This window comes from Pteropus alecto, unplaced genomic scaffold (assembly GCF_000325575.1).
Source record: "Pteropus alecto unplaced genomic scaffold, ASM32557v1 scaffold33, whole genome shotgun sequence".
Classification (NCBI taxonomy): Eukaryota; Metazoa; Chordata; class Mammalia; order Chiroptera; family Pteropodidae; genus Pteropus; species Pteropus alecto.
The window spans coordinates 10,491,154-10,501,825 of NW_006435762.1; positions in this window are offsets into that span (position 1 = coordinate 10,491,154).

Genomic DNA, 10,672 nt, shown 5'->3' on the forward strand with positions numbered 1-10,672 from the left:
GGGAAATTAAAATTAATAATACTACCGTCATTATTTTCACTTTAAGATATATAAAATATCATTGAATCCCAGCTCTGATACATACCAGACATATGTGTGTAGACAAAAAAGTGGCTCTAAAATAAATCTAACAGAAAGTAATTTCATAGGCTGATCTGATCATAAATTCCTAACTGGAGAGATCATGGTGGGTAGTCATACCCTAGGCCTGTAAAAGGTTTATCTTCACCTTAAACAAGCCCTGCCCATTGTTCTTGTGCATCTGGGTTAAGTTGAAATGTCTCTTTTACAGACCTCTCAGAGGCGTAACCACCTCGAGGGAGCACATGATCTTGTTAATTATCTTGTAATCCAATCATAGAGATTTCTCCACCAAGCTTTCTCCCACTTTCCTATAATCTTCCTTACATTCTCTTAATTCTAAATGTGTAAAAGAAACTGCAAAACTATCATTCTCCAGAGCATTTTATATATTGCTTCCCAGCATGTTGTCAGTTGGCTCAAATAAACTCAATAAACTCTTATAAAAATTTTCTACAGGTTTGGACATTGTTTACACTGACATGTGGCTTTTATAAATCAGAGTGTTACCGGGGCTTAGTTTCCTCACCTGTAAAATGAGGTTAACAACACCTACTGTTAAGATTTGTTGCAAAGATTGTAGATAAATTGTGTAGAGAAGTGAGAATGTTATCTTGCACATCATAGATGACTAATAAATTTTGACTATTGTTATAATTATGATAATAAGAATTACTATGTCAATTCTGTTGCTCCTTTTTCCCTCTGCACAGTCACCTGGCAAAAACCCAACCCTGATTAAATCCAATCTCCTCCTATTTTCATACCTGCTAAATATTGCTGACATCATCCTAAATTCAGAACCACAGATCTCAAGTGGGTCCTTGGTGCTACCTGCCAATCATATCCTTAGTCGGTCCCTGTCTCATGCTGTTGATCCTCAACACTTCTCTCCCTCAACTCACTCTCAGCTGACTACTTCAACTTTTTATTTCACCAGATAAACAGGAAAAAGCCTAAAAGATAATTTCCATACTCTCCTACCATCTCATCTATTAATCTACTTGCATCTGTGCCCAATTGCTTTGCTTTACTCTCCTTTAGTTTCAAAACATAAATTTTCTGTGCCTGAGTCCGACCCTTGCTCATTCTCTCGTCTTAGAACTTCATGCCTGCACTCTTCACATCTCTCTTACGTTATAATTTGTTCCCACTCTACTGCTCACATCCATTAACCTAAAAATATGAATAGTATCTCCCACCTTAAAACAACATACCCTAATTCCTCATCGTCTTCCAGCTATCAATCCTTTTCTTTCTTCCTTTACAGCTAAATGCTTTGAGAGATTTGACTATTCTAGATGTTTTTACTTTCCCTTCTCTAATTTATCTGAAGTCTAATCTCTTCAGGCTTTTGACCACTCTGTACCACTAAAACTGCTTTGTTAAGGACACTAAATGACCTTTATGTCATCAAATCTAATGGTCAATTCTTGGTCCCCATGTTACTCGACTTGTTGCCAGCAACTGATACAGACTGTCACTTCCCATTTCTTAAAACATTTCCTTCATTTTACCCCTGGGACATCACTATTTTTGAGCTTCCTTCTACCTCACTGTCAGCTCCTTCTTCCTCTCCTTGGCTGGCTCCTCCTCAGCTGAACATGGTTGTGCTCAGGGGCTCAGTCTTTGGTTCTTGTCTTTATCTCCATTCATCCTCTAAATTATCTAATCCAGTTCCTCAGCTTCTTTACATTGATGACTCAACATTTTTGTCTCTAGCCTGTTCTTGCTCCTGAACTCCAGACTCATATTTTCAACTGCTTACTTGACATTTCCACTTAAATACCTAATAAACATTTCAAACCTAACAGGCCATTCAAATAAAACACTTCCCATTTCCCTTTAAATACGTTCCTTCCACAGCTTTCCCTCCAGCAATCCCATTCTTCCAGGTATTCAGGCCAAAAACCTTGACTCATCCTTACTCTTTTCTTTTCTGTCAAACTTTAAATTCAGTCCATCAGCAAGTCCTGTCCACACTGCCTCTGAAATAGGCAGACTACTCTACCTCTCCATTCTGATTTGGGTCACTGTCATCTTTCACCTAGACATGCAGTAGCCTCCCAACTGGCCTTCCTGCTTCTACCCTCTCCCCTCTGCAGACTCTTCTCTATAGGCAGCCAGTATAGCTCTTTTAAAACACTGTTCAGCTCAAATCTGAATCTTCAGGCCTGCAATACTACATGATCTGCCCTCGTAACTGCTCTGATTTTGTCTTCTCTTACACTTAATTTTGTTCATCAGTTGGTTCCAGAAACACTAGCCTTGCTGCTCCTCCATAACCCCAAGCATACTCCAACTTTGACAATTTGTACAAAAAAGGTTCTTCCTCCAGCTACTGACATGGATCACTTTTTCACTTCCTTCAAGCCTTTGCTCAAAAGTTCTTATCAAAGATATCTCTCTGATCATTCTATCTAAAATAGCATCCCGATTACTCTCTGTATCCTATTTCGTGCTTTAATTTATTTCATAGCAGTTGTCACCACCTGGCTTCATATATATTTTTCTATTATTTATTTTTTGTGTTCCTGTGATATTGTGACCTACAACAAGAAATATATATTTGGTATTCACCTCAGTGTCTGGCGCAGAGCTCCTAAAACCACTGGCATTTTCGATAAGAAGAGATCAATAAAAATGTCTTTTGTAATGTTAATGAGATAACAGTTGTCGGTAGACTCAACCAGGTGATTAGAGGGTTGGAACTTTTAGTTCCAAACTGCCCCCACCCCCAACATCTGGAGAGGTGAGAGGGGCTGAAGACTGAGTTGAGTCATCAGTGGCCAATGGTCTATGCAATGAAGCCTCCATAAAAACCGAAAAGGACAGGGTTCGGAGAACTTCTGGGTTGGTGAATTCTTGGACATTAGGGGAAAGTGGCCTTGGAGAGGACAAGGAAGTTCAGGGCCCTTCCCATACATTGCCCTATGCATCCCTTCCATTTGACTATTTTTGAGTTATATCTTTTTATATCTAGTAAGTAAAATGTTTCTCAGAGTTCTGTGAGCTGCTCTTGCAAATTAGTTGAACCCAAGGAGGGGCTGTTGGAATCTGCCATCTATAGCCGTGATGTCAGAAGCATGGGTGACAACATGGACTTGTGTTTGGCAGCTGAAGAGGAGGGAAATCTTCTGGGACTGAGCCCTTAACCTTGGAATCTGATGCTATCTTCAGGTAGATAGTGTCAGATTGAGTTGAATAGTAGGACACCCAGCCAGTGTCCAAGAATTGTTGGTAGAGTAGAGTACTCCCACCCTATAACACACATTTTTAAATCGGTGATCAGCATCTTTAGTACTCTTTACTGAAATGCTAGCGCCAAAGGAGCAAAGACTTTTTCTGATTACTACTATATCCTTAAATAAATAAATATACATATAAAAATATACAAATATACATATACACACATACACATGTATGTATTATACATATATGTACACCGACACATATATGTTTATTTGCATTATGTGTGTGTTTATATCTTTGTTGAATAAATTACAATTCAGAAGACATTTAACTAAGTCTAAGTTATATTTATCTAGGGCAGTATTCAGAGTCTGGACTCCTTTGTGAAGCATTTTCTCCACTTGACCTCTTGCTCTGCTTGCTCTGAAGTGTGTTTCTCATTTTCTCACCCAATTTTGACTTCTGTTGATACGAACCAATATTTCTGCCTCATCTCTTATCTAACAACAACTGATAGCTATGACTGTTATGCTTGACTGACTTTAAATAGCCATGCCTATCCTGATTTGTGATTTGCCCTAACAGATCAATTTCCCCACTGTGCTACTAGTGGCACAGCTGGTATCAGCTCCATGTACCATAACTTCCTGCTCAGTGCTTTTCCTATTATACTGTACTCTAAGTGCATTCCATATGGAAGGAAAAAAAAATAACTCAAATACATCCCATCAAGCAGTTGCTGGGGGACTTGTACAGTGTTCAATGAAGACATGGGGACATATACTTTTCAAACAGTCAAATATCGTATCTGGCACTAGATTTTAAGAAGGCTATGTAGCCACTACTGAGCTTTGAACCAGTCTTTGAGCCCCATGGTGTCTTATCCATTGATTCTCTAGATTCTGAAGAAATCATTACTTTCTCAATAGTCATTGAATGGCAGAGATAATTTTCTTATGAAGCAGCCACCGGTAGCACAAAAATCTTCCCAGGAATAATTTATAGGTTTTTAGTGGGAGTGAACAATGTTATAATCTTCTAGAACACAATCTAGAAAAATGTGTTACATTACAAAATGTACAACTGTTTTGGCCCAAAATTTCATTGCAAGAAATTTATCTTAAGGTTATACTCATTAATGTGTATCATGATATAAATTCAGGATTTCCATTGCAGCACTCTTTGAAGTAAAAAAAAAAAAAATTTGAAAACCATCTTAATTCAGTAGGGTCTTGGTTAAAGTGGACTTTGGAAAATGAATTTCTATGTAATCATTACAAAAAATGAGCTTTATTGAAGCGGAAAGATGGCTATAATACACTAGTGATTAAAATAGCATATTATAGAATATTATGTAAAGTATAGATACATTAATTTAAAATATTTATTTGTGCATAGAAGTCCAGAAGGTTATGTTAAAACTGTTAGGTGACTACCTCTGTGGATTGGGATTATAGGAAGTATGTGTGTTGCAGGGTGGGGTGGGAAGTGTGTGGAAATGGAGGGAGATTATGTTGGTCTACTTTATTTGACATTTGAAGATAAACTATAAAATAATTTTATCATAACAATGAAATATTTTAATTTTGGAAAAAATCTTCCAGAGAGCATCTGAAATTTCTAGTAAAGTAATATCTCTTGAGATTACAGTATTTGCCCTCAGCTATACCCTCTTACAATTAGGTTTTCATAAAACATTTGATAGAGTTTAGCAATTTTAATATATATGTAAATCAATTGCTCTTCTCTCTTCCTCTCTCTTCCTCACTATCCTTTCTTTATTTCTATCTCTATCTCTATCTCTACTCTATCATCTCTCTCCCATTTACTAATTTATCATCTATCTATCTATCTATCTATTATCAATCTACCTATCGATATCTATCTATTTAATCTATCTAAATTTAGATACTACAAAATAGCCCCAGAGTCTTTAATTTAGAAATGCAACTACTAGATTTGCTGATAAGAGACCCACCATTTGGAGTCTTTTGACACTGATAAAGGATATGAGCCATATTCTCAGGCTCTGTGGCTGAGGGGTGTCCTTTGAGAGACTGTAAGCTGCTTATTTTCTCCTCATGCGTACAGAAACTATGTCATTGCTGTAAAGTGTTCTTCAGATATTGACAGAACGAGCCTAGAAATAATATCTCAGAAACTTGGGAGCAAATGCTCCTGCAAGAGAGACAAACAATAATCATATTTTGTGTTTTCTTTTCTTTTTAAACAACTAAAAAGGACAAAGAAACTGATGGTTCCTGATGCCTCTGAACATCTGCTAACTGAGTTCCTTGGGTTGGAAAGAGGTTGCCTTCTTTCATGCTGAGAGAAGCAGAAATGAAAATTCCTTGAACACTTGGGAATTTATTAACAGTTCAGCAAAAACAGTTAGTTAAAGGAAAGGAGAAAAGGCTAAGCAGTCTGCATTCAGGCAAGTCCTTCTTTTGCAGCTATGATCATGTGAGACTGGTGCCCTTTACTGAAGCCATTAAAAGGACTCATGAAAAAGGAAGAAACTATTCAGATTAACTCCTAAGGAAATTTGGGAAACGGCTGTTTTCCTCTGGGGTCTCTTCCCCATTTGATACTCCCCTGGTCTTCTTCACTCAGATGATCTATCTAGCCTGTCTGCCTAAACCAGTATGCCTGATTTATCCTCATCCTATTCCCATCCCGATTCTGCAAAGCAAAGTTTACCTGTCTTATGTACATCCTATTCTTTTGGGTAGCTGTGTAGTAGAAAGAACCTCTGGCTAGTCTTTAAGTGCTTAGGCTTCAAGAGTTTCATATAAAAGGTTATTAAGATAAGTGACATAAAATAAGCACTAGTGCTTTATGGCCTATCAAATATTATATGGATGTAAATTTGTTATAATCATGTTCTGCTCCTACTGATCAAAGCTTTGTGAGCTTGCACAGGTCACTTACCCTACATGGGCTCTTACTTCTTTGTCCATAGGCAAGGATGAAGACAGGGAAGTCTTCTCTAGCTTTAAAGTCCTGTGAGTTATTAAAGTCCAGCAGGTGCTCAATGCCATTTTAACAAGGACTTCTCTAAAGCACCTCTTCAGCTAAAGTGAATAATGACCCCAAAGTGATAACAGAAGAACTATTTGGGGGCAGAAGAGTTGTTCTCAAATCTTGAAGCTGCTATTGAATAGAGTTGGGAATGGCGTGCCCAGCATTGTGTAAGAAACATTATGGTAGGGAATTAATCCTGGATGCATGTTCCTTAGACTAGCAACTCATTATGCGAAGTGAAGTTTTAAGGGAGGTTTTCTTTTGTTAATGAACAAAGCAAAAAATCATTAGAATTTTTTTTTTTTAATGAAAATGATCCTTTTCTCTCATGAACCAGCTACTTTTTAATTTCTTTTTAAATTACAGCATCCCCTCTCTCTAAAATACTGAGAATCTTTTCAATCTTGGGAACTAGTAATATTAATTAGGCACCTGAATCATTTGCTGAGTAAACCAATGTGGTCGTTCTGGTCCAAAAGACTAAGGCAGGGTTTAGTATCCTAGAAACAGCTGGAAATCAGTATCTGATCTATCAGCTGCTCTTAACAATCAGAGTTCTTATGTTTTTCTAAGGAGTATCTATAAGGACTCCAACCATCTGATCTACACAGATATTTTATAATTTTTCCTTGGCTTAAAGGATTGTCTCCAGCAGGGATTAGGTAGGGGCTATGGTTAAGGGAGGTTTTGATAGGACTGGCACCCTAGACCAAAATAGGCCATTTACATTATCTGACCTTGTGCATACATCATCTTATTCTATCTTCCAATGAAGGGTCAGAGTAGATGATGGCCAGTTTCTTTTATATTCCTCCTATTGAGTCTGTATCCCCTCTTCTTGAATCTGGGTTGGCCCTGTGATGTTAATTTTAACCAATAAAATAATGAGGAGGTAGCACTGTGCCCATTTTTGGGACAAGGTCTTAAGAGATTGCCAGTTTCTACTTGTGTCTTAGAACAAAATCTCTGAGAACCCTGAGCTGCCATGTTAAAAGTTCAACTACTTTAAGACTGTCATGCTGGATAGACCTCACGCGGGTACCTTAAGCCACAATCCTAGCTGGGCCTGGCCTTTCACACAATCTTGCTAAGGCACAGATATGTGAGTAAAGTCATCTTGGACTTTCAGAACAGCTCATACCCTAAGTGAATACCACTGAGTGGCCTCAGTCAATGCTGCATGGAGCAGACACATTATCCAGCTAAGGCCTGCTCAATTTCCTGATCCACAGAATCATGAACTATGCTAAAATGGTTGTTGTTTTAAGCCCCTAAATTATAAGATAACTTGTTATACAGCCATAAGTAGATAACTGGAACAGATGATAGTAATCCCATTTTATAGATTAAGGTTCCCAATCCCCAGGCTGAGGATCAGTAGTGGTCCGTGGCCTGTTAGGAACTGGGCCGCACAGCAGGAGGTGAGTGGTGGGTGAGGGAGCAAAGCGAAGCTTCATCTGTATTTGCAGCCATTCCCCAGCACTATCCTCACTGCCTCAGCTCCACCTCAGATCATCAAGCTTTAGATTCTCATAGGAGCACCAGTCCTTGGTGCCAAAGAGGTTGGGCACTGCTGGTTGGGGTTTATCACATAGATGAACTCTGAACTGAGGTTCAGAGCTGTTTTGAGTTGCTTAAGGATTTGAATCCAAACTCTCTTACTAGAAATACAGTCTATTACACCACATTTTTTCTTTATAATAATACTTTTTTCACTCTAAGGAATGGTCTTTTTAATCCCAAGACATATACAATTTATCATGACTTGTTGCACTGTTTCAGAAAGCTTAGGGCAAAATTTAACACTCAATTATATTAATTATAGATTTTACTCATTCCTAGTTTCCTATTTCTAATTTACTAACCTATCTTGTCTCTTTTACTTTATGCTGGCATAAATCTCTTTCTGAGAAAAGCAGGACATTAATAAATTCAACAAAAACTCATCATCGTCAAACTCAAATGATGGCCCTATTTTAGAGTTGCCAGATAAAATATAAGTATGGAACATACTTATACTAAAATATATTCATTGTGTATCTGAAAAGAAATTAATTGGGTATCTTACATTTTTGTTTGCTAAATACGACAACATTATCTTCTATGCTAACTCCAAAAAATTATTTTCTACCTATTAACTTTGGTACTCATCTGATTTGGGGGGAATCTCAACAGACATTTGCAGCTCAAACCTACCTGGGGAATGGCAAAGAGGTAACCAGAGTTCAAGATTTCTGTGAAGCCTGAGGGAGTGTCTTCACCAAACAATAGCCCCAGGCAGAACAACAAAAACAAAGTTGGTATATTTTCTGCCTCCTCTCTTCAGCATCTCTTTCTCCAATCCTAGGATCCATTCCCACAAGGATCTGCTCAAACCAGCTCTTATTGTCTAATTATTTGTGTATTAAATATATATATCAAGCATCTACTATGTGCCAGGCAAAGTAATCAACAGCAACTGGGGATTAAATCTATATAAGAAAGGCCTCAGGGTATAAGAGAAAGCAATTACCATATACAGTTGACCCTTAAAAAAACTCCATGCAGTTGAAAATCCACATATGACTTTTGATTTCTCCAAAACTTAACTATTGATAGCCTACTGTTGACAAGAAGCCTTACCGATAACAGTCGATTAATACATATTTTGGGTATGTACTATACACTGCATTCTTATTAAAAAGTAAGCCAGAGAGAAGAAAATATTATTAAGAAAATCATAAGGAAGAAAAAATGCATTTATAGCATTTATTGAAAAAAAAATCTGTGTATAAGTAGACCCATGGAGTTCAAACCATGTTGTTCAAAGGTCAGTTTTACTTAGAAGCAACATGATGCATTTTATATTTTACCATGTGTAACAAACTCCTGTGGGGAGGCCTTACAAAGAAGGTTCTATCTGAGCTGAGAGTTGACAGATAAGTAGTTTTCCAGGTGAAGGAGTCTGGTGGGGAGAAGGACATTTCAGTCAGAAGGAGCAGCAAGTAAAATCTCCTAGAATGGTCATTGTGTCTGCAGCGGTGAGGGGGTAACACAGGCTGGAGAGGAAGCTGGGTTGTAAGGGACTTAATGGCCAGCCAAGGTAACAGTATATTTTTTTCAAGTGGACACTGCGAGCAATGAAGATTTTTTAAGCCAAGGAGTCGCATGATAATAATTTTTAGAATATTTCTGGGAGCAGTGTGGAGGACTGACCAGAATCAGAAGACTAAATAGGAGACTGCTATGCTAGTTATGGGGAGTAACAATGAGGTGCTTAACCAGGTTAGGGGCATTTGAAACTGAAGAGGAGGGGCAGGATCGAAAGAATTCTATGAGAGAACCATGAATGCCATGACAATTTGCTAAATGTCATTTTATAAATGGTCTTTGATTATTAGGAAGTCTTCAATATAAAAATAAATACATCTTTAATAGAAAATTCCAACATCTATGACAATGGAGATACTGTTTAAATGTCTTTAAAACAAATGATAAAGATGATTCTTTACTCTGTCTAGTCTTAGGAATTTTCTGATAGCTACCCTTAAAAGATACTTTCCTGAAAATAAATTCTAAACAAATTTATTTTACTAATCCTAAACTATTTTGGACAGTCAAAACAAAATAGTGGTCTGAAATAAATATCTAGATAATTTGAGCAAACTTTCTGCTGTTAAGGAAAAAGGAGCAGGGAACCAGATATTACCAGATTGGAGTCAGAAGGCCTCGATTGCCATTTATTAGTTGTGTGATAATCGCCAGTGCTCTTAGGCTCTATGTTCTCAGTGTCCTAATTGTAAAATGAGGAAAACAAGACCTAACGGCCTGCCTGACAGAGTTATCATGGAGATCAATTAAGACAATGATTATTAAATATACAGCTATCGCTATTAACATCTTACAACGTTAACATAATAATAGAGAATATTTGTTCAGTGCTTATGATGTACCGGACTTTGCGCCAAGGGATTTATATACATTCTCTGGATTTTTACAATTGCCTTATGAAACAGTTACTATTGCAATCCCTGTTTTACAGATGAGAGAACAGAGGCTTAGAGAAACTAAATCACTTGTCCAACGTCACATGGATAGCATGTGATAGAACTGAAATTCTAATACAAGTTTGTCTTAAGTCTGACTACACAATGCTGCAACCTTCTGTGTAGCTCTTTATAACTTATACACTCTTTATAAACATATGTCTATGTAAGAAATTACTGATTAAGCCTTGCTGAGTACCTCCTATATTTCCGGAACTGTGTTTGGTATTTATTTAGTCCTCACATCTGTGAAGTGTTATGAATCCATGTTTTTCTGGTGAGAAAACTGAGGTTTAAATTTAAACAATTTCCCCAAGATCATATGGAAAAACCTCAGGACTGGATAGAGT